This window comes from Lutra lutra, chromosome 5 (genome assembly GCF_902655055.1).
Source record: "Lutra lutra chromosome 5, mLutLut1.2, whole genome shotgun sequence".
NCBI classification, from domain to species: Eukaryota; Metazoa; Chordata; class Mammalia; order Carnivora; family Mustelidae; genus Lutra; species Lutra lutra.
In genome coordinates, this window is record NC_062282.1 from 56,343,140 (window position 1) to 56,370,052 (window position 26,913).

Genomic DNA, 26,913 nt, shown 5'->3' on the forward strand with positions numbered 1-26,913 from the left:
ACAAATGGTTAGTGTCATGTATCTTCAATTATAGTACCATACAGAATAGTCCCACAGCTCAAAAATATCCCATGTACTTCACCTGTTTACAATTTCTCCAAACCCCTGTCAACCAGTGATCTGTTTTCAGTCTTTATTGTTTTGTCTTTTCCAGAATGCCATATACATTGAATAATACTCCGTATTTTATACCCCACCAGGTTCTCAAAAACTAGCTCTCTTTACTTAACAATAAGTAAAGATTCATTTATATTTTTGTGTGATTAATAGCTTGTTCCTTTTAGTTGCTAAGAGTAGGGACACATCATAGTTTGTTCTATTCACCTATCAACATCTTGTTTCTTTCTAGTTTTTGTGATTATGAATAAAGCTGTTATCAATATTCATGTGAGAGTTTTAGTATAAACATAAGTTTTCAAATCATTTTAGTAAATATATAGGATGGCAATTACTGGGTTGTGTGTTAAGTTTATGTTTAGCTTTTAAGAAACAGCCAAACTATCCAAAGTGGTTTGCCATTTTTCATTTCTTCCAGTATTGAATGAGAGTTCATATAGCTCTGCATCCTTGCTAGCACTTGCTACTAGGGTTTTGGTTTTTTTGTTTTTTAGTAATTTCTAGTAGATTTATAGTGAGGTTTAAGTAGTACTTCTCTATATTACATTGAATAAAGTTTATTTGCCTACTGTATATCTTTTTTGATGTGGCATCTTTACAGATATTTTGCCCATTTTTAAGTTGAATGTGTTTTTGCTTGTTGTTGAGTTTTAAGTGTTCTTACTGATGAGCTTTCTGTTCTTTTTTGTGTAAGTTAGTGTTTCACATTATCTGTCCCACATGCATCAAAAATCCTCTGAGGTACTGCTTAAGTATAGTATTCTGGGCCAAATTCCAGATGTAATGAATTGGGACCTCTTAGAGATATGGCTCAGTGTACTGTATATTTCACAAGTTCCACAAGTGATTCTTATGCACCCTAACTAACATTTGTGATCTCCTGTCATATAGTTTGATGACATTTCAGAGCCATTTCAGAGCAGCTATAATGAAGTGTTGATGAAACTATTCTAAATAATTGGTTTTCAATCATAGCTGTACATTTGAATCATCTTGGGAAATCTTTAAGATCCAAAAACCCAGGGCCTCTCCCCAACCTATGGATCAGATCTTCTAAGAATGGGATCCATGCATCATTCTTGTTTAAATTTTCACAAGTTATTCTAATATGCAGCCAATATTAAGAACCACATTTCAAATTCATGTAGATGTTCAACAATTCCATTTTCTCATCATACTTATTTTTACCAAGTACGTTTTAAAAAACCCACATTTTCCATTTTATTCATTGAATTTTAATGGTGTAAAATTAAATATTCATTAATCATTTACAACATGACAGGCATGGCAGAATTGCAATTCATATACCAGATTATAGAAATATTTAATTTTGATATTATATAACAATAAGATCATAAAAACTTACCCGGGCATGTCACAAACAGCAAAATTCTAACTATTTTATTTTAGGAAGCTTTGGGAGATGATACAATATCCCTCAGGTAGTCCACTCTAGTATTTAATACTACTGTTGGGAAATTTACCTTTTAAAATGATTAAAATCCTCTGGTCTCAAACTTTTCTTTACATGAATGTATAGTCTCATAATTCCCCTTCTATTTCTATGTACTACAATATTTAGCTATTACTAAAAGGACTTATAAAAGGTGTATACTATACTATTTAAGTGTTATTTAAAAGACCTTCATTAGTTATCTAATGCTATATTACAAATTGCTCCCAGAATTTAGTGGGCCAAAACAACAAATATTTATTACATCATGTTTCTGGATGAAATACCAGAAGTGACTTATTTGGGTAGTTCTGGATCAGGGTCTCTCATGAATTTATATTCAGGGTGTCATCAGGGTCTGCTGTTATCTGAAGGTTTGACTGGGTCTAGAGCATTCATTTTCAAGATGGCTCATTCACATCGTTGTTGACAGGGAGGCCTCAGTTGCTTGCCACATGGATCTTCTGCAGACTGCTGAGGGTTCCTATTACATGGAAAGTAGCTTCCCTCAGAACAAGTGATCTAAGGCAGAGAGCCAAGAATGAGCACACAAAGCCTGTATGACCTAATCTTGGATGTTACACATTCTCATTGCCACTATGTTATTCATCAGAAGCAGTCATTAAATCTAGCTCACACTTGAGGGGAGAGGAATTAAGCTCCACTCCTTAAAAGTAATAGTATCAAATAATTTGTAGACATATTTTATTTTTATTTTTTTATTAACATATAATGTATTGATTGTTTCAGGAGCACAGGGAAGAGCAAGATGAGAGAGGAGTAGAAGATCTAAATTTCATCTGGTCCCAGGAATTCAGCTAGATAGTAATCAAACCATTCTGAACACTTACAAACTCAACAGGAGATCAAAGAGAAGAATAACAGCAATTCTATGGACAGAAAAGCGACCACTTTCTGGAAGGTAGGATGTGCGGAGAAGTGAATCTGAGGCAATATACAGGAATGTAGACCTATTTTAAAATCATCACAGGATGCTTTCAACCTAAATTATTTTTAAAATGTTTTTGAAACTATCATAAGCACCTAAGATTTTATGCACTGAAAATTAAAGAACCCTTAAAAAGTACTGAAGATTACTTTCAAATAACTTTGGAAGCCTCATACACCAGTTTAACAATATTTATTGAGTGCCTGTTTTATGTCAGGTATTATGCTGGATTTGACAATGGGAGAGGTAAATAAGACCCAGAGGCTTAAATTTAGCTGATAGGGGGAAATAGGGACAAAAGATAGGAGGCAATAGGGACAAAAGCTATATTGTACTTCTGTGCTACGTATTTTGTGACTGGCAAAAGTATAAATAGGGCATATTTCAAGGACAGAAAGAGGAAGATAATCATGCCAGAGGATCTGGTTGGGGGGTTGGGCAGGAGAGGCTTCCAAAGACAATGATGGCTGATATATCTCAAGAGATGACTTAATAATATTCATCAGGATCATGAAAAAAGAAGAAGGACTTTTCTCACTAATAAAATGAAAAGACATATTTCTTTGGGGAACTCTATAAATTATTTCATTTAATCAAACAAAGGTTTTGTATCAAAGCAGGAAAGAGATGAGTCAAGAAAGAGGGTAAGTTCAGATCTGTAAATAGACCATGCTAAAGAACACTATTCTTTTGTTATAAGTGGTTAATAATCAGTTCTTTGCAAAATTATTGTCCCCCATGGTTTGTTCATCTCTGTGGTGTTCAGAATATAGAACAAACTTTAAAATATCAAATCACTTAATTGTTCGATCATACATGTTTATGTAGGTGGAAGTGGGGTGTGTGGGGATGATATATGAACCACTCCAGCAGGCTGGTATAGGAAGGGTTCTGGGTGCCAGGGCTTCCATTGTGTAAACTGCTTCTCAAGAGTATTCAGACTAAGGATAAGCAAGAGTGTAAATTCAAGGGATAATAAGTAAGGAGGCCAAAATCAAGCCCACTTAAGAAATTTAAGCCAAAATCAAGAACCAGGTATATACAGGATTACAGGTATGTATATACAGGAAGAGGACATTAAATACAATGAAGGAGCTGACTCAGATGGTTCAAAACTAATTTCAGGAAATGAAGCCATGCACCTTGATATGCACTAGTAGGCATCCATATAGTGTGCTAATGAGTAGGGCTGGTAAAATGATATAGGACTGACATTTCTGTAGCATCTTTTCCAAATCCTTGGGAAAAAATATATATTTTTTATACTTCCCTCTGTTTAATGCTGAGAGTCATGACCTAAAATACCTGAATGCCAATATCCAAAGGAAAATATACATTTCTGTTTGCATCTCCATTTCTACTTGTTTTCATCAGCTTGAAAGAACACTTTTAATTTAAGCAATAACTGGGAAAGAATAGAAAAAAAGATTCATTTAAAAGAGGTGATAATGAAAAAGATTAAAATGGAGATGTGGAGGGACTTGTTAAGAAGGATCAATTAGTGCCTTTTTCCTTTCCACTTATTTTCTTTAAGTGCACGGGGGTTGTTCAATTTTCTTGCCAGATAGCACTACTTTATAATAAAAATAGAAAACTGTGTTCCAGCACCATAAGCAGAGAATGATTATGATTCATTTCCAATGAAAGAGGAAGTGTGTTGCTTTTTTCCAAGGCTCCTCAGAAGTTGGGTGAGCATCAGGTGCATCTGTCCGACTCCTCCAATCACAGATGCACCCTCTTGTTTAGCTTTGTGGAAACTTTTCTCCTTCCAATATATTCTGAATTTCTATGTGCATTTTAAAATAGATGTATTTTCTGTCCGGTGCTTAAATTAGGCAAGAGTACAGAACAATTTTCTGTATGTAGAGAGAGATAGAGGGAGAGAGAGAGAGAGATTGATTTTCAGTTGGATGTAGGGGAAAGATTCCGAACCATTTTTATGAAAATGTCTCTCATTCTCCCAAGTTTCTGGGCACGGTTATCTTCAACTCTCACACTGCTACTCTCCAGGTTATGGTCTTCAACATCATCAACACCAAATGTTTTCCAAAATCATAGTGGGAGCAGACTCAACATTCTCATTAAACAGGATTTGGGCCAACTCATCTAGATTTGAAATAGGTGTCCACATACCAAAAAGCTATAGATTTCAAGACCCCGGTGACAGATCTACAGGGTTAGTCTTATTAGAATATAAGGACAGCTACAAAAAAAAAAGAAAGAAAGAAAGAAAGAAACAGACCGGACAGGGCTTTTGGTGTTAGATTTTATCACAGCTTTCTTAGTTTTTTACTCTAAGACTTTTTTTTTTTTTTTTATCGTATATATCTTTTGTCTTAAACTATACCTCTGCCTCCATGTAATTTATACCTACTGGTATATTTCAATATCTACCATGTCAAATAGGAGTTTTTGCATGGCCCATAAAATACATAGTTTTGTTTGTTTGTTTGTTTTGTTTTGTTTTGTGTTTTGTTTTTTGTTTTTTGCTGTAGTTGATTCTTTTCTCAGCATTTATGGTTTTAATAATGATGTTATACAGAACTAATAAGACATCTCAATCCCTAATGCATTAGGATTTAATTTAATGTATTCTAAAGGAAAAATAAGATACATTAATTGACTACTTCCTTCTTGCTTACCTTTTTGTATAACACAGTTACTCACATCATAATTGCTCAATAAATATTATTGGATGGATTGAGAATATTTCAAGAAATTCAATATTTTACTCTTACTGTTTATATACCTGCTTTCATGAATTGGGAGCCTAAGGTAAAACAATTCCTTATACTGCAACAATTATATAAAACACATAAGACTTTGTGGCAGAATAGGATAAACATTAATTGTCTCTTTTTTAATATATCCTTTTTAAGTTACACTAATAAATGAAACTTAATTTGAGTGGTTCCTTCCAAATACAGAGTTTATGACTTTTTTTGAAAGATACTTTACATCTTTACACCTACATCACTGCCATTGTTCATGCAGATGGAAGGAAACCACACATGAGAAATTAGACTAAAACATTTTTAAGGGTCTTTTTAATTATAAAAGTCTCTGATTATACCATTGAAAAATCATTTATTTTTTAAAGTGAACAAGGTCCAAAGCTAACTCAATATATTAATGTTAGAGATTATTCACATGACAATAAGTTTATTTCTAATGCTCACTATTTTGCTTATTTCAATTAATTAAGTAATGATATTGCATCTAAGTAAAATTAATGTATTAGCAGTATTAGGGAGGCTCATATAATCAGTAGGAAGCTGGAAGACCAAACTTGGAAATTAACAGAAGCCCAAAAGAGAGATACCCAGTAACAGTCTTGTAACTGAAACAACATGGTCAGGATGTTGAATGACTTGCTATGCTGAATGACCTGCATATGTTGCCTCCCCTTTATTTCACTAGGCCTTGGAGATTAAGTGTTTAAGTCACAAACCAGCCCCCTATTTCTCCACAGGCAGGAGAGGATGAAAGTATCTCTTACAACTACAGTCATTTTCACTTTCAATCTGGGAACTGTCAACAGATATAACACTCCTACCAAGCCTATACACAGGAATAAAGAGGTAATTAGCCAAAAAGAAAGTGGAGAGGATAAAATGACAGACTGAACCTGACTGACCCCAAATGAGAAATCCTCCTAACATTATAAAACACTTATACATGGGTTATCTGTAGTACTTTTGAGCTTCACAGACTTATATTTTCTTCTTTGCATTTGTACTTGAAGTGCCATACTATTTGAAAAACTAATCAGGTATCTCTCAAACTTTTAAGTTAAGACTCTTAGTTTGAGTCACATTCCTTTTCATTCTTCCCTAATCCCTAGATACGTACTGATTGTGCATGCAGAACTCTAGTTTCTCCTTGACTAATGGAAGGAAGGTGAACCTCTCTGTCACCAATTAACTATTGTATAAACTAAACTCCTGATAGAATAAGATGACTTGTTGCAACAGTGATTTGACATGGGCTAAGCAACATTCCCTGTAGCCAACATTCAAAATCCCATTATCATCAGGTCTCCAGGGAGTCTTGTTTGATAAATACTGTTGAAATAACAATTTTGTCATTATTTGTAGAGTGGCAAGGTTCATAAGTGTGAATAGCGTGTTTTTAAGCACAGTTGCACTCTTTGAACTTTGGCAAAGATGGTTGTGTCTGAAAGAATATGCTCATGAATCTCTATGAACAAGTTGCAGGTTCATTTTTTAATACCATTTGATATAAAAAAGAATAAGAAGTTGGATTTGTTAGCATTTTATCATGAATGCCAATAGTTATTTTTCATGTCTGACTCAATAGTTCATGCCCTGAATCCATAAGAACGTTGAAAACACAAGCAATTCAGGGCCCTAATCTCCATTTTGATGGTGCTACAGTTGTTTCTGGAGGAAGTGCTTATTTCTTTAGAACTCTCTTGATATTATCTTATTTGTTAAACAGGTGGAATAAGTGTTCCATCTTCTGAATATATAAGCTGTGTGTTTTCTCTGCACTTCCTTTGTTCCTCTCTCTTTCTTTTTTCTTATATTCTTTCTGGTTTGTTTTGTTTTGTTTTGTTTTGTTTTAGTTCATTTATTTTCTCCCTTTTGGTTGAATCCATGTGTAATATAATCATCCGGTTGTATTTTACTTATTAAGCATTCATGTTCGTTTTAAAAACTCCTGTGAAACCCATTTGCACTAAATAACATTTTAAAATATGATATGTCTTTATGGATGAGGAAACTTAATAGTAGGGACTCTTAAATATGGATTCTCTAATTCAGAATGACTGACACATTAAATCACATAATCTAACTATACTGTTGTACTTTAAGAAATTCTGGACTCTCAAAAGTAGCATAATTAATAGTTGAGAGAAATAAGGCTATAATATTTAGTTTGGTTGAATCAGAAAACCACATTTAGGAAACATTTACTGGAATTCAAAGAAGATGGATAAAAATCCATTTTGCCTGTTGTCTACATTGCTGTTTCATTCTTCAGTTGCCAACACACCATAAATTGGTACTAGAATTAGAATTTTGACATATCATTAATCAGAAAAATAAATATGAAACAGCTTGATGAACTCTGGTATAAGAATCAAAAATTCAAATAAAAAGTGATCCCATATGTGTCATTCTTGCAGGAGCTTAATATAATTTAGTAAATCATATAACAGTAAAGGACATAAGCTTACTCTTCCTTATTTTTAATGGAAAATTTTTTTTGAGGAGAAAACATTAGTTTAACTTCATAAAAATGTGTTTTTACATATTTTTGGTATCATTTCTGATGATGTTCACATCTAAATTCTAAATTAGAAAATTTTCTCTTTTTGTATGTGAAGTACTACTGGAGAATTCTTATTAAACTCTTTGGAAAATATAACAACTCTAATTTATTAAGCTGTATTGCATACATTGAACTTTTAATATACCGATAAAGGATAGACCATGTCCAATTTTGAATGCCTGTTAATAGGGTATTAAAATTATCCTGATCAGAGATTTTCTTAACATGGAGAAGGCAGTGTAGATGACAGATGATTTGAGAGTTATTTAAGAGCTAGAATCAACTGTCCTGGGGAATAAATTGGATATGGAGGAGAGAGAGGGAGATGCCAAGATGACTCCCAGGTTTCTTTTCCAAAAAACTAGGTAGATGTTGATGCCATCAACAAAGACAAGAAACTCTGGATTGACTTTCCAGACTCTGTGTATATTTCTTTTAACCCTCCCCCACCCCTTTTTTTAAATCCTGCTTTTGACCTGTATCTTTATTTTAAAAAATGCTCCAAAAGCTATTCTTTCATGTCTCAAAGACTATATCCAGCATTTAAACCTGTCATCTTTTCCAATTTTTTTTTTTAATTTGACCTTGTTTTTCTATCTCTTATTGTGGAAAAATGCCATATTGAATTTCCTGGCTACATTTTTTGAGTAATCCCAAATAAGATGTTGTTTTTGTAAAGACCAAAGTCCTGTGCTTCGCAGTTTTACTCTATTGGGTATGAAGCCCCAAGTTTAGCTTGCTAAGAAGAAAATCTAGGCTCATCTTTTCTATTCTTCTTGGGGACCTTGTTAAAACCTCTTTATTAAGCCTGTTACCTAATTTAGTCTATGAAGCAGAAGATAAGAGTAACCTCGCCAGTATTTATCCTCACTTTCTTTCTAACTAACCAAAGACAAATAATTGTTATTAGTATATTTATGGTCTTTTTTATATTTAGGGTGTTAAAGTTGGATATATGTAAGGCATATAAGATAGAATGTATCGTATGGTAAGCCAAATAATGTCTCATAAATATATCTGGTCCTAATCCTAGGAACCAGTGAATGTTACCTAATAAAGGACTTTGCAGATATGATTAAGCTAATTATTTTAAGATGTTTGATTATCCTGGATTATCTGATGGTCCCTACATGTAATCACAGGTATTTATTTAGAATGGAAGCAAAGGGTGGTGTTATAGATTTGGGGAAGGTAATATGATCATGTAGGCAGAGATACAAGCAATGCAGCCACAGACCACAGAATGCCAGCAACCACCAGAATCTGGGTGAGGCAGATTCAGATGCAAAGGGATCACAGTCCTGCTGATAACCTTGATTTTAACCCACTGAAACTAATTTCTGACTTCTGGACTCCAGGACTGTGAGAGAACAAATATCTATAGTTTAAGCCACGAACTTTATGGTAATTTGTTACAGCAGTCACAGAGAAGTAGTGCATGTAAGATAATGTTCATGAGAACAGGCTCTAAAGTCAAACTGTTTATATTTGAAAACAGACTACATTTTGAACTATGAAAATTGGGCAAGTTATACTTTTCTCTATTCATCAGTATGTTTTGTTTTGTTTTGTAATGTAAGTTTCTTAATAGCAGTACCCATCTCATAGAATTGTATTTGAATTTAGAAGAATAGTTCATATAAAGTGTCTAATAAATCACACACAGATGTTAACTATTATTATTTATTTAACATTTTAGTGTTCTGTAGTACCAAAGATAGTTAAGGAATTTCCACTTCTGAAAGTCTTATATAAAGCAGGTGATATTCTTATGATTAGAGGTAGACAGATTCTGAGTTATATCAGTCTTGAAGATTTTATAATTTTATAGGCGAAACATAGCAGTAGGTAGACAAAATGATTCTGAGAGCTGATGAACAAACTTCCTTGGTGGCAGCAAGTGCTGGGGAAAATAATTAAGGAGTGATACTAACATAATTGCTGATAAAACAATTTACCAAAGTGATAGCAATGGTCAGTTCTGGGATTTCCTCCTAGACATACACATGAAATTATTAAAATATTTATTTATTAATACTGATGATAGCCACATTAGCAGACATCGGTCTGTAATGCCCAAGATGTTGCAAACTCAGAGACTCCAGGAAATTCCTTTGTAGACCGTTATCTCCTTGCCCTTATGTGAACCTCTTTCGAACTTTATATCAGAGCTTCCTGTAAACTTGACCCAGTTAGCTTAGATAAATTGCCATATCCATTGTTCATTTTATTTGATGTAGCATCTTTAATTCTTCTGTTATTAATGTGAAGAGCGAGAGTAGTAACTGAAGTAACTAGAAGTATGTAGGAGAGGGAAAAATCTTTCTCTGCCCGTCTTAGGTTCTTTGGCGGGGTCCTATAAATCAGACGATGAAATATTAATAAGAGAGAAGCACACACATGTATTTAATATAGATTTATGTGACATGAGAACTTAATGAGGACGTGAAAGCAGTTAAATAGTTAAACCTGAGCATTTTTTTTATACTAGCTATGATCAAGAGTGGAAAGTCATGGAAAAATGTGATAGGACAAAAGGTATGGGCTAATGGTAGTAAACTGGGGGAAATTTAATGAGGCCCATCCATTCAGATTCCTCCTGGTGTTCCTCCATCTTTGAATATAAGGATGTTCTTTTTCTTCAGGCATGGAGAGGGAACTCAACAAGTGTCTTAGGGTTTGCTTCAAGGAAGTTCTTAAGAAGGGAGGAGATCAGAAAGTCTTTCCTGGACTTTTCATTTTTCAAATACCTTCAGCTTAAAGTATTCAGTATGCCCAGGTGCTATATTTTGGGATAGTGTGTCTCAAACTCCATCAAGTCCGCAATTTTTATTTTAGAGTTTTCTATTCTGTTTGGTCCATCTGCAACACTACACATGGATCATTCATTCTCGTGTTTAAAAGAATGTGAACACCCTCTAGTGTTCTTACCTAGCCATATCTTCCCAGAATTCAGTGACTTAAAATATTTACTTCTACTAAATACATATAATACCTTATACCTTTCTGGTATGAGATATATAATTTATCTTTGGCATAAGATTTATTTATATGCAACTGTCTAACATTGAGAATAGTAGATATCTTAGCAAAAGGAGATTTATGAGCCAAGGCATCTGGTGAAATTCATATTTCTTTAATATAATATCTAATTAATGGGGCAATAAAATTTTAGCCTACACTACTTTGCAATATTATCAACTTGCTTAAATATCCCTGTAATTGTGTTTGAGGGTGTATCCTAAGTATCAACTTCCTCATCTGTTAATATGGATGACATTCTAGTTCAGTGTTTACCAAATGAAGGACCACAAATTTGGTTTTACAAATCATTATTTATTGTTCCGTGAAAACCACTCTCCATGACCAAATAGGCTTGGCAAATACTTGGATAAAGTTAAATGTTTGTTTCTTCAGGACTCCTCAGAAGACTTTAATATAGAGAATATATTCTGATTCTCCTACAGTAGGTAGACTTCATTGATTCCCAAATTTATTTGAAAAGATAAACTTTGTTTTGTTTTCTTATTTGTTGGAATAAACTCTAGTGTCATGTTAGGGATTAGTTTTCCTTAGAACACATTTTGAAACTTAATGGAACACATGATATCTAAGCTTCAACTGTAACATTTTTATTTTTTTCTTTTTTATAGAACTAATACATGAATTAATTTTAAAAAGTTAAACATTACCAACTAATAGTTTATTAATATATTCCTTGTCTATTTTCTTATCAAGCCCCAATGTAAAAGATAACTAGATTTGTTTATATCCAATTTCCTGTTCTTCCCTGTAGCCCTTTCCCCCTTTATCACTATTTAACCTGAATTCATTTACCTTAGTAAATTATGTGCAGTCCTTTTTAAAATTTTTATCCTTTGACAGAAATGCTCAGAGATACCTTACCTCAAAAATAAACATATTCCTGACGAAGAAAGAGTGTGCCTGAGCATTATTTCCTGAGTACGGAGTCATAGCAGATTATTTTTTGTCACTTTTGACAAAGAGACTTAAGGAAAATCTGTTTCATGCTTCTAAAATTTTGAAAAATGAAACGGATAATTTTTACTTCTGAGTCTCCAAGAATCCCCTGGGGCACACTCTATGTGAGGCAGTTGAAAATGTCATTTCTAAGAGTATGGGAATGATAGCTTTTCTTCTATAATTGATCAAACCCAAGGTAGCAATTTTATATATGTAAGTATTTTCTTAGTAGTGGTTTTGGGACTATTTGGCCAGGTAAAAATCACCATGTAAAGGCAATTTCTAGTTTTAGAGGAAGAGTGAAAAGGGGGGGGAAAGTATAGAACTCTAACCCCCTCTAAATAGGGTTTCTTCTAGTTAAGAGGGAAGGTGATTCTGTGTTTAAGACATCTAAGTTACTGTAAAAAGAGGGAGAGAGAAGAAAATTGAAGCAGTTTCTTGGTTATACTTAGCATTTTTCTCCTATTCCTCTCTTATGAAGGAGATCTTTTGATAACACTGGAATTCATGGGTTCTTAAGGGTTTTTATCCACAAAATAGCTGAGATTAGCCACAATACAAAGGATTTATTGGCAGAATTCCTTGTGTTCAATGATGTTAATATTAATCTGTGATCACATATTTACAGAGAATCCAGACTCCGCACTCTGCTAAGGTGTACCAGGAGTCCAAAATACATATATTTTCAAAGAGGAAAGCCATGTCCTCGTTAGCCACTGTAAATATGCAGGCTCTTGGGTCATTCCATCATCTTTGAAGACCCCTAGGTCAGCTAGATAAAGGACTTTTGTGAACTCTTCTCACCCACTTCCAATCTATAGCTACCACTAGCCACGGAAGGGCTTCTTTGCACAAGGCCCCCCTATTGTTTCTCTTTACCTCCTTGAACTTCAGAAAAAAAAAAAAAGTGAGAAGTTAGAGGCAAATCAACCATTTTATTATTTTTTTCTTTTTATCTTTGTTAACTTTGAGACCAGTTCTGTTAGTTAAGTCTTTCATATAAAACCTGCCTATGTGGTTGAGAAGGTGGCAGAAGGGCATCAGGCTACATTTTTTACCTGTCTAAAAATATAATCATTAAAGTGGTTTTTTTAATAGTGAGTAAAACAATTATTTTCTTTATCCTCCTACACATTGATGCTAATGATAATAAATATCAAAGCAGATACTTTTTTTAAAAAAGTTTTTTGTTTTTTGTTTTTTTTTTTAATTTGACAGAGAGAGAGCGATCACAAATAGGCAGAGAGGCAGGCAGAGAGCACAACATGGGGCCTGATCCCACGACACTGAGATCATGACCTGAGCCAAAGGCAGAGGCTTTAACCCACTGAGCCACCCAGGTGCCCCAAAGCAGATACTTTTAAGTAGAATGTCTTACTTTTTGTCACCTGACTAATTTTATGATTTTGGGGGTGTATCTCTTAATATAATAAAATTTAGAATCAAATCCTCATGTATTTTGTAATAAAAAACAATTTTTATATCAAGTAATGTATATAAATACCTTCTGGCAAATAGTAAACATTCAAAAATAATAAGTGTTTGTTTTATTATTATTAGCTATTATGATCATTGTCATTATTATTATTATAATTACTATTTTGAAATTGAAACATTCACAATATCCAACAATGATGGATGGATTAATAACATATATTATATGCATTTGTAATATAATAGCACAACCTTTATTGGAGACTTTTATAAAGATTTTTCAGTTAAATGGGGAAGTAGTTATGGATATGTATTTAAAATATAAAATAGCATTTATAGCCCATGCTAGAAAACATTTCTTATATATAATAAAATGATTTTTAAAAGATACTAACATATGCATTTGGATGATGAGACAGATAAGGAGTAATTTTTTATTTGTCTTTAATTCCATTTGTTTGTTTGTTTGTTTTAAGAACAAGTATGTGGGGTGCCTGGAAAGCTCAATCGTTAAGTGTCTGCCTTTGGCTTGGTTCATGACCCCAAAGTCCTGGGATCGAGCCCTGCTTCAGGCTCCTTGTTCAGTGGAAAGCCTGCTTCTCCCTCTCCCACTCTCCCTTCTTGTGTTCCTCTCTCGCTGTCTCTCTGTAAAATACATAAATATTGTTCTAAAAATATGTTACTTGAAGTGGAAAGTATTCAGTTAGGCACTCTAAGCTAAACTGCTAATCCCATTTTTTGCAAAGAAAGGTCCAAACACAATTTGCCATCAAATCCTTATCAGAACAGTTTTACAAAAGTGTAACTGACCTCTTCCCTGAAGTTTAAAATATATCTTGCAGTTGGTGTTTGAAATTTCAAATTGTAACAGCAAGCTTTGCAATTTTGCAACCTTAGAACTTGGCATATCATTTAATTTTTTGTTACTTTTTTTAATTAATAGAATTTGTAATTTTGATTTTCTCCCATAACTTAAGTCAATTAGACAATTAAATGAAGACCAAACACAGCAAGGCATGAGGCCTGTTCTCACTGTTTGAGAGAAAGGGACCTTGCTTCTCACAAAGATCTCATTTCAAGATCCAACATTCTGGTTCAGGTTTGCTACACAGAAGAGTAGTATGCTTTGTTGCTCCTTCTCTTTACTGAAATATCAATTTCTGGTTGATTGGTTATTGCTACAGTCTTGAGGAAGCCTGAGGAAGTTAATTCACCTCTCCCTGGAATGCTTTAGTTCAGCCAAGCCCTAGGCAAGAAGGCATCTGGTGAGAGACTCGGAATCCTTCAAGTATAATGAAAGAAGTTAACATCTACATTACTCTAAAACAGTAATTGTGCAAAATGTGGTCCTTGGAACATCTGCAACATAATAATCTGGGGAGTCTGCTAAAAATGCAGATGACTTGGCTCTACCCCAAAACAAGTAAACAAGAATATTTGAGGGTGAAGATTAAGTAAAATCATTTTTTAAAGTAAATTCTTCAAGGATTTACTTTGTCCATTAAGATTTTAGAACCAGTGATGTAAATGTTCATTGTTTCTAGGGAAGAACCAGTAAGACCCCGTAGATAACTTACTCTCACCTGGGATATCCTTGACTCTTCTTTGTACCATTTCTCCCATAATTATGTTTTATTTTTTTATTTTATTTTTTTTAAAGATTTTTATTTATTTATTTGACAGAGAGAGAACACAAGTAGGCAGAGAGCAGGCAGAGAGAGAGGAAGGGAAGCAGGCTCCCTGCTGAGCAGAGAGCCCGATGCGGGGCTCCATCCCAGGACCCCGGGACCATGACCTGAGCCGAAGGCAGAGGCTTAAACCACTGAGCCACCCAGGCGCCCCCATAATTATGTTTTAAATCACAAATTTGCTTCTCTGGTATAAGCTTTAATCAGCTTGATGCTTTTCTTCCTCTGCTTCTGGAGGGATAGATACTCATAATTTTCTATTAACATTAAAGAATGGTAGATATTTAACTGCATCATCTTTTCTTCCTTTGGTCTGCCCTTTCCTCCTAACCCAACAAATAAAATAGAACAAATACTTACTGTGTTCCTTATCAATCTTAAGAAATTTGATGCCATCCTCCAAGGAATTACAGTTGGTATGAAGTCTTTCAAGACTTTCCATTGCAAGTGACAGAAAATGCAATGTTGACTATCTTAAATACTAAATGGAACTGACAAGAAATACAGAGGTAGAGACAATGGATTCTGGGGGAGGCTTATTCCAGTGACACAATAAAATCTACAAAGAAACCTGATATAAGGCATCTACCTCATCCTAATATTAGCTCCTTTCCTGGTGTAAGACAACATTCAGCAGATTTTGGTGACTCTATTCTTCCTTGTTCACTTCTGAAAGGTAAGTCAAGAGGATATGGAAATTAAAGATTCTATTCATCAATAAATAAATCAATTTTGGTAAAATTTCTAATGCATTTTATTGCCCATTTCCTTTCAAAAATATTTATATCACCTTATAAATTAAGCTATATTTTTTTATTATTTTTAAAGTTATAAAATTTTGGCAAATCCAAATAAGGGTAATATAGAAGAAAAACTATCAAAAAAAGTGTGTGTTTTCATTTGTTTATGTTCATTGGATTATCTGATTTGAGTAATGCAATTGTCTTTAGGATTTCTGCTTTTTGGGGTAGGAATGGAAATATTGTTAAATCATTTTTGCTTCCTGGAAATATATTACAGAAAACTTGTTTCCTAATATGTCAGATAGAAATTTTTCTTATGAATCATTTTAAAATGATTTTCAAGATCCTTGGCTGAAAAAAACCCTTACAATTATGATTTTATAAGAAATTAAAATTAATAAAGTAACATATAGCATGATGATACATAGGAATTAGCTAATAAGGTATACTGGAATATTTTATTCTAAATAGTCTATATAGAGCTTTTATAATTTATATACTCATATAATATATGTAAATCAGAATCCCATAATATTCATTATATCTTAACAAGGAACAGTGTCATCTGATTTTTTCCGTAACTACTGACATTTCTTTTAGCAAAGACTATAAATTCTTTCCCAGACCCAAGTTGTTAACTTAGAGTGGACTTTTCTTCTACTTTCAGCACTCACAATGTCAGGGAGACTATTCTAAATCAGGTAAAACAGAGGAATGGTTGATATTTTTGGGTTGAGGAAAAAGTATATAGCAGTTGTTATATTAGTGTTGGACGGGAGTATTAAGGGGTAGACTGGAAATCCTAAGTGTAATGAATTTTACCAAAGGGCTATTTGTAAGGAAAGGTGAAGATTCTTGTGATTTAAAGTCAAGGGATTACAGACTGAAATGCTTCTGCCAGCCTACATTTTGCTTAGCAGCAAGAAATCAAACAAAAACATTAAAGCGGAAGAGAATATGTGTTGAGTATCCACTGTGACAGTGAATTACAAAAGCAAATGTTTACATCACCCACACCTAAAAGTTAATTTATCGTGGGGTTATGGACATTGGGGAAGGTATGTGCTATGAAGTGTACAAACCTGGAAATTCACAGACCTGTACCCCTGGGGCTAATAATACATTATATGTTAATCAAAAAAATTTTAAAAAATTAATTTATGTCCCATTCAAAGGACCAGACAGGTTGCAATTAAAATAATTTCATAACATTTCTAAATCCTGAGCAGGGATTCCACTGGCCCATGTGGGGTTAGCCGCACACCCTTTGACAAACAGTCAGTGACATCTGAGAAGATGACATTCATTTGGCTAGTTGGGCCACCTGCCTATTCATAGAATAGTAAACCATCTCCAGTTTTCTGAGTGTCCCATTGCAAAAGTATGGCTACTCCAATAAATAGAAAGAAGTGGAAAAATAACTTTTTTGAGAAATTCATAGGAGAGGACAGGGCTGAGCAGATAAAAATTAGGTATCTGGAGAGCAGACATCTTGGAAGTACTTTCTCTTGTCATATCTGGGACAGTCTGAGTATCCAATGCTGATGGATGACAACTAATTAAACAAAATAAATATCCATAAGGCCACATTGATATGAATAAATAAAATAAATAGATTTTTCCCCTTAAGTAGAATGTCAAATAATGTACCTAGAAAATATTATGGACCTAGAGAATTTTCAATGTTGACTAATATTTCTCATTAATTACAAAGACAGGCATAGTTTTATAGAGTAGAAAACTATATACCAAGTTTCTGACCTTAACCAACACATCAAAGTTGACATCACTAATATTGGGACAGATATCATGGACCTGCTAATATGCAACACTCAAAAGGGCAGGTTCTGTATCACTTCTGTAACATTTCTGCCCAAACCACAATCTGACTCTAACCATGAGAAACAAGAGACAAGCTCAAATTGAAGGCTAGTTTATAAAATAACTGGCCTGTATTCTTCAAAGTTGTCAAGCTCAATGTACACAAAGAAAAGTCAATATTTTTCTAAGTTAAAAGAGACTAATGAGTAATGATATATAAAAGCAATGCATGCCACAGATTGCTTGTTGAGCTGAGGAAAAATATAGCTAAAACATAAACTATTGAAACAGTCAGATTTAGATATGGATTGTGGATTAGATAATAGTATTATATTCAGGTTGAATTTCATTATTTTGATGATCACAATATGGTTATGAAGGTGAACACCTTAGTATGTAAATACTAGGGAGCAAATAGTAAGTATTTAGAAGTAAAGTGCTATGATGCTCTAACTTACTCTTAAATGTCAGCCAAAGGATATAAACTGTGGATATATACGTTAAAGATGTCAGCCTTTGAGTTAGTAAAGACAAAAAACTGTTTTCCATGTACTTCCATGATATAACCAAATATGAATATTTAGAATATTATATACTGATGCTCTTTTTAAAAGATTTTATTTATTTACTTGAATGAGAGCACATGAGCAGAGAAGAGAGGCAGTGGGAAAGGGAGAAGCAGATTCCCTGCTGAGCAGGGAGCTCTATCATAGGACCCTGGGACCATGACCCAAGATGAATGCAGACACTTAACTGACTGAGCCACCCAATCACTCCAACTCTTGATGCTTTTTATTTAGAATATTATATGGAATTGATGCTTTTTTAATTAATTGTAGGAATCTAAGAAAAAAGTTGTAAGTAAAGAATGGGTCAGAGACTTTTTAAAAACATACCTCCATTACTGCTTATGTACTTATTCCCACATTAGATGAATATAATTTAAATGTATTGAATAGGTATCCAATGATTCCTATGAGGTAGGATGGACTCTGGAAAAGTCATAGATTAGGAAAGTATGCTGGAAAAAATTCTAAGTTTCCTGTTTGTCATGTAAAAACTGGATACAAAAAAATTAACACTTCAAAACACAGTTTTTTAAAACAAACATTAAAGGTAACAATTTTGTTTCAAGAAATTCTTTAATAGTAGAAACATTATTATTTCAGATAATATGTATTAATATTTTAATGCTTTTAATATTTCAAAATTGGCTGAAATATCATTTAATAAGTTGAAACTTGTGAGAAGGATAATGGGTATGGGAACTTGGCATGCAATTTGTCCATTTTCATTGTTAAAAAATAAATTTTTGTAACATTTTGTTTTTTAAAAACTGGCTTTATATTTTTTTATTTAACCATAGAGAATTATATTTAATTAGTCAAAGACTCATGTATTTTAAACTGGATTTAATAGTTAATGTCTGAAATGAAGGATGGCATAAATTACCTAGTCAAAAATAAAAACTAATACCCAGAGAAATTAAGGAAATTACCCAGGAAGAACTTGTGCTTGATGTTTCTCTTAAAATACTCTTGTTTAACTTTCACTGTCTTACCCCTTATTAATGGGTCTTTTCAAAAATGATAGAAGCAGGAAGAAATGGCAATATTTTATTACTTTTATTTTTAAGATGTATCTATTTATTTTAGGCAGAAAGAGAGACAGAAAGAGAGCTTGGGGTGACAGGCAGAGGAGAGGGGGGAGAGAAAAATCTCACACAGACTCCCCAGAGTTGAAGCCCTCAGCAGCAGCAGCAGCAGCAGCAGAGGGGGTCCATCTCACAACCCTGAGATGGGCACCTGAGAGGAAATCAAGAGTTGGAAGCTAAATCAACTGAGCTACCCAGGCACTCCAGAAATAGTAATATTTTAAAACAAAGAAAATTGATATAATATTAAGCACCAGAAAAATGGGATTTTTTTGGTCTAAAATTAGACTATATATTCTGACCTTTTTTTTTTTTTTTTTTTCCTTCTCATGTTCTACCTAAGGTTCCTTTGCTTTTCTTAGCTGGTTGGCTGAAGCAGGCATTTGCTAAATAGTACCCTTGGGGCTTGCTTGGGTGAGTTAATAGAGAGTTCTGAAGTAACAAACATAGTATAAAATAGCTTATTCTGAAACACGACCTTTAATAAACTGTCTCTCTTGTATAAAACATTTTAGGAAAACTCTTCCAGATAATTTGTTGCAGATTAGATTAAAGGAGGGCGGGGGCAGGGGGGAAGCCCTACTTCTTATTCTCCTCTCCCTGATTCATAGCTGTAAATTCTGCATTTATTTGTTTATAACAAAACTAGCTGTAGCTATAATTCTACATTTAAATATAAATTTGAGGGGGTATAGCACATAAGGAAAGATATTGTCATTTCACAGCCATCTTCAAAAAAATAAAAATAATAAAAATAAAGAGAGAAAGAAGGGAGGAAAGAAGAAAGGAAAGAAAAAATCTTTATCATTGTTATTATTAATTATAATTTATAAATGGTAAGGAATTTCCTCTTAAAATGGGTTGTTTTGGGGCCCAGAATTATGTTTTTTCTTCTTTCCTTGTTATACCAAACTTCTTCTACATAGGATTACCTGTAGATTAAAAGATCCATAGATTGAAATTGATAGCAGTGCATATGGGTGTATCTATTTATGTAAGTGTATGTGTGTGTGTAAACATATATATATCTAGATGTTAGAAATCATCAAGTAAACTCAACCTTAGAAGAGGACCTCAATACCAAAGGAATATTAGAAAACAGATAAGCCAAGATATCTAAACATTATAAAATTTACCAAGTACTATGCTACTTTGGCCATCAAAATAGAAAGAGAAACCTAACCAGTCACTTAAATGGCATTTCTCACAGCTGTTGCACAAGTGTTTTTTTTTACTTTTAAGGACATTTTACTACTAGGCTTTATAGCTAGGAAACTACAGTAGAGTGAAGAAGAGGACAGTTCTCAGCAATATTTGTGTAGTAACAGGTCCATGATGCATTTTGTGTTAGGGTCTCTTGATGTAGGTAGAGTTCAAAATACAAAATAGTAGAGTATGCAAAACAATTCCTAAGGAAGCCCCCAGATGTACGATTCTTCCCTACAGTTTTCTCATTGTCGGACATGAAATGGCCCCAAATTAAGTTACAGCTCTTCCTAACAAAAGTGATAGACTAGTCTTTGCAATCCTATGGAAGGCATTATTTGAGTTTGTGTTCCTGCAAATCATTCTAAAAATAAAATCTCATATTTCATAAAATATAAATATGTATGTACATATATATGACTATAATACATAATTTCATGGAATATAAATATATACATATGTGTATACATATATGCATATATGTTCATATATATTCTATGAAATATATGTATACGTATAGACTAGGAAATATGGGATTTTCTTTTTATAATCTTTTATATATACATATACATATTATATGCATACATGCATATGTGTGTGTGTGTGTGTGTATATACATATATATATATATATATATATATATAGAGAGAGAGAGAGAGAGAGGAGATGGAGGGTGTATTCATATATTAAGATCTATAAAAATGTGATCTTTCTGCCAGCCTATGGTATACTAGCTTTGATGAAATGTGGTACATTAAAAAAAAATAATAGTAACTAAATGAACTTTTGTCCTCCAATCCTATGTAGTTTAAACAGCCTGGTAAAAATGTTATATTAATGTGTTGATCTTGAATTTTCATATACAGATAATTAATTGTTCCTTGTAGGCTTGGGTTTGAGAAGAATTTCTGGAAATAAATTAATCTCCTGCACATTTTATTCCTGCAGAAGAAGGAGTGTCCATGGTCAGGACAAATTCTAGCACTACAAACAAGATGTCCTTCCTTATATATAACTGCTTTCTTCAAGCAAATGATTAGAAAGATTAACATGCAAATAACAGACTAAAGCAGCTCTTACAAGGGAAAAAAAACACGTCCTGATACACTGAAAATCACTGGTACCAAAATCTATTTCTATAAGCGTCAGTTAGTTTTATGATAATCAGAATACATTGTTTGGAGAAAAATATTAATTTAGGTAGGTCTGAAGAGTTGTCACCCAGTTAATTAAACCCATCTGCTATTTTTACTGTCAGAGCTACAGCAATCTGTTTGCCAGAAATTCAAAACCAGAAAAAAAGCCCCATGAGCCCCACAAACAATCTTTGTCTATGTCTTTCACCTAATATACATGAATTCGAATTTGAAAAGGTGACTAAAAAAAAGAAATTATCAGGATAATGTGCTTTATTTCATTTGTATTCATGGAAATTTAGGAAGTTAACTTTGAATATCATGGCATTCAGAAAAACCAAACTGTGAAATTGCAGGAAAAAAGAGAGAGTGTGTGTGTGTGTGTGTGAGAGAGAGAGAGAGAGAGAGAGAAAGGAGGTATAGAAATATCATTAAACAATTTTACTTTGTTCCTAAAATAGAAGGAGTGGTTTCACTTGCAATTAAAGTGTGTACTTTATTATTTATAATCTTCTCCTTGATTTGTGTCAAAAATTGTTCACTGCTCTTCTTTCTGTTATGTTAACTTTGGAGTAGAACTTGAAAGATGATTTTTTTTCATACTTAATGTCCTATGTAGTCTTTATTCTTTAGATAATACTGTATTACAGGAGGCCTAAGATTAGACTTGTTATTGAGAAATAATTCATATGTGACAATGTAATGTGAGTAATTACGTGCATTATAAATTTCCCAAATAGACATATGGTATCTTGTTTTCCCCTGTGAGTTTATCACTCAGGTGCTTAGGGAAGTGCATTAACTTTTCAAGACACCCATTTCCCTAAGCTTTTAGATTATGGCAGAGCATAGAATGTAAATAAACTGAGATATTTATCAGTAAAGAGAACTGGGTAAGCACATAGGATCTATGTGGCCACTGAACCTACACATCACATTTATCATTAGAAGTGTCAGTTTCCCTTTCACAGTTCATGAAACGAAAGTCGTCAGGAAGTGACAAACCACAAGAGCTAACGTGCTATTTTTAATCCTTATTTTATTTCATCTCATAGTCCGACATTATTATGCATTTCTTCCCCTTCATAATCCTACCTTTATGATTAGGTCCTCCCTTTCATAAACATCTCCTCTAACATTTATATCTTGTTGCTTTATGTCTTTTCCTAGAATGATTATATTCATACCTATGGGCTGAACTGATTCTGTTGTATTTATATTTTAAATTGTATTTTCATCTACTAGATTCCTCTACCTACTCTATTTTAAACTTACCCCACCCTCACCCAAATAGATCACATTTTGTTTTCCCTCAAACTTGATCTCCTCACCTATTTTTTATTCTTAAATTAAGAGTGTCCTTATTTACTGACTCTAGTCAATTCGAAGTCATGCCTCTCTTTCTTCCTTACCCAGTATTGTTTGTGAAGTCATGATGCCTGCCCTGAAATGTATGATGCCTGCCCTGAAATGTAAATTCTTTGAGGATGGAAACCAATAGTGACTATGTTGTTTGCCAAATATTAACTCAGTTCTGAATTTATATTAGGGTACACAATGTTTGTGCATACAATTACAAAAAAATATTAAACATAATTCATGTTATTGGTTACATTGGAATTTTATCATTAGAATTTTGCTTGGCATTGTTGGGTCATAGCAAGATTTCCAATTATTTTGTATAAGCCCTATTTTCATGGTCGTAGCTATCAGAAATAGATTTTATTTTCTTCTCTTTGTCCATACCACATGTAGGGAAAACCTGTAACCCTAAGGAACATCTAAGGTTTTATATAACCGCTTAAGAAAAAGATATATCCCTAAAAAACCTTTAATTCATCTGATTCCAGCTCATTACATCATTCACTGATTTATTGATTCACACATAATTGAATTATGTGATTTTAAGAAAGACTTACTTATTCAACACACATCTATATGTGAGGAACTTCCCTAGAACTTGGGTACATAGATAAAACAGACAATGACCCTTGCCCTCCTGAAACTTATATATATATGAAAGTAAGTGCTAATAACAAAAGAAAAGAGCAAAACTAGGTGGATGGTGAATCTCGAAGGGAAATATTGACGTCTCAAAGAAAAAGGGAGAGAGAACAAATGAAAATATTTTGGCCTTACTCCAGAAATTGTGACTGAGGAAGATAGATTACAATCCTTTTCTCCTTTTCTCCTTTCACAAACAGGGGTTGCATTTCTTTTTTTTTTTTCTTTTGTTCCCAGTCAACTCCCAGCCTAAATAGTGTGATAGAGAGTCTAATGTGCTGAAGAAATAAGCTCTGAAATAGCCAATGAAAGAAGCCATTCCTAAAGAATGAAGAGTTAATGAAGAATTTTTAACAGCCTATCGACTCAGCTTCACTCTGTTACCATTTAAATGGCCTCAAATGGGATGTGAAGCTTAACATATCATGAAATAGCATGTAGTTTCTGGTGGCTGCAAACATTTTCTCATTAATCCTAGTTGCCGGATACATCAGCAATACCAAGACAAGAGTCTACAGCCTTGCCTCAAAATTCTTTCTTTTGTTTTAAAGATGGAATTTAAGAAAATTAAGCAAAAAGCAAGACGACAAACATTTTCCTTCTTGTCACTATTATTAAAAATGCATTTTTAAACAAAAGAATATCCTGTTCATATTGGCAGTTATGACTAGACCCAGTATTCTACTTCCAACCAAAAAAAAAAGGATTAAAAATTCATATGTAACATACATGCCTCTCTCCTGTTTATTACCTGTTTATATGATGTCTTAAATGTTCACATGTCCTTGCTTCCATGTTTTTATATGTTGTCCATACATATAAGGGCCAAACATGCTATTTTGCCGTATCATATTGACAATCACAAAGTGTTTTTCTAATTATGAATATAATTACATATAAATATAAATTACATATATGCAACATGTCTTACTCATAGAAGTGCTACCATATCTATGACTTTTTTGCAAGATACCGACTTGGACAAAGTTGGGTTTTTTTCCCCCTTCTGATACAGATATTGACAAAATATCTGTAATAAAATTTGCCAATAGTGTATTATTAATTAAAAATATTTATAGGTAATCAAATCTTTGACACCTCAGTATCTCAATTGGATGTTCTTCCCTCAGTGATTAGGGTGAACGAGTGTCTGGGGTTGACCAGGATAGTTCCAGCTTATGCCGGGTATCTCACTATGCTATTACTAATCCTCCCTTTTACTCAAGAAAGCGTCCCTATTTATATGACCAATTAAATAGTCACCATATTCATGACTGATGTGAAACCTATCATTAGGACTTTGCTCTTTAATGTGACTTCCAAGACATTATTCATCTACTCCTCTACCCTTTTGAAACATCTTTAGCTCCTTTGAGAATTATTGCTATCATCTTTTCTCTCTTCATCACTGTCATGGACATCTCTGTGCATTTGTTGAAGGCTTTCGTAATTGGTCTTACTCTCTATCCCTACTGAGCTCTCACCCTTTTTGTATGTATGCTTTTGAACAGTCAAAAACTGTGAAGTCTCAGTTCTTTTCCATTTCATCTCTAATCATATTCACCTCCATCCAGTTTCATATTCATAATGATTCCCTGGGTCTTGTCTGCTTTGCCATAAAAATCTGATATTCAAACATTCCTTTTTTTGACTAACCCTTTAACCCCACCAATACCTCAAAGATTTGCCCCTTAACTATCATGCTTTCAGTCTTTTGTTAATTTCTTTGACCCTTAGTTTTTTCCTGTTTAGAATATTTCCCTTTTATATATTCTTGATTTTTCTTTTTGCCTTATTTCCCCAAAAGAACATAAATTTTAGTAGAGTAGGGATTTTTCTGTTTTGTTTACCAGTGTCTCTCTAATATCTACAAGGGTGGCTAGCACATAGTAGGCCTTCAACAGATATTTGATAAATGAATGTTTGAATCAGATTCAACCTAAATGTCAACTCAGATATCTTATTTTGGTGATTTAAACTCAAAAAGCTTCCACCTCCACTCGTACACTTCAGAAATGTTCTGTTCTATCTTGTTCATAGCAATAACAGCTCCAGAAATTTACTTGCTTTTTTTTTTTTTCCTTAACCTCAAAGTCAGGAACTGACTCTGTCTTGCTCACAACTCTATCCCTATCACTTAAATATTGCATAGTATATTATACAACTTCACAAAATTATATGGGTAGTAGCAACATCTAGTTCACTGGGCTGTTGAAAAGATCAATGATATCATATATAAGAAGCCTAGCAAAAGTAAGAACTCAACATTTAGCTATTTTCATTATGCCACACATAACAGCAGCAAGAGTAGACTTAAAAGCAAATTAATTTAAAAAAAAAAAGAAAGCAAATTGATCATGTTGTGAACTTACCATTCTTTTAAATGGCCAAACACTATCTTAAAGATGATGCTAAAACTCTTATTAACATGGCAGAGAAGGACCTGCATTATCTGATCTTTATTTGTGTTTCCTGTTTCATCTTATGTAAAGTTCAAACCACCTCAAAAGCCATGTTTTCAGTATGAAACTCTTTCAGTTCTCAAACTCTTCAAGGGCAGGGGTTATTTTGTGTTCTTGTGTACATCTTTGGTACCCATTGAAGTGACTAACACAGGACAGGTATAGAACTTTCATGGACTTCCATCAACATATCTAACGCCTCAGCAGCATCCACACCCCCATTCAATTTTCCTTCCCTCCTTTTACCATCAATAAAGCACAGGTGTCATATCTAATCCCCATTTACTACATGTACAATAGACTCTCTCCTTTCATGCATTTTCAAGGACATCACTCCACTAGCTTTCTTTCACTTTCTAACAGTATTACTCTTAATTCTCCAAAGAATCATCTGTCTATAATATGTTGCTTCTAGTCCCAATTTTTCAATGAAAACTCTACTTTTTCCTACCAGCTAAAATCTTTTTCTGTGCTCTACTTGCACCAGAACTTCTGGAAAGATATTACTTAAAGTTTCTACTTCCCTAACTTTCATTTTCTTTTTTTTAAAGCATACTTCAGTTTGGTTTTTATCCTGCCACATCTTCAAAAATGACCATAGCAAGGTCATCAATAACTTCTATGTCGCCAAATTGTCAGTGCTTTTTAATGCTGTTATTTGGAAATAGTTTCAAACCTGCAAAAGTTCCAAAAATAAAAATGGTGCAGAACACACCACATAGCCTTTATTTATATTTACTTATTGCTAACTTTTCATTCCATTTCCACCCCTTCTCTCTCTCTCTCCACCTAACCCCCAACCCTGAAATCAACATACCACCAGTTTTAACTTTGAAATGTTACAGAATGAGTTATGTATCATTGACAGGCCTTTAGTCCTAATAGTCCTAATCACAGTGTATTTTCTAAGAATAGGAATATATTCTTTTTTAAAATTTTTATTTATTTTTTAATTTCTTTTCAG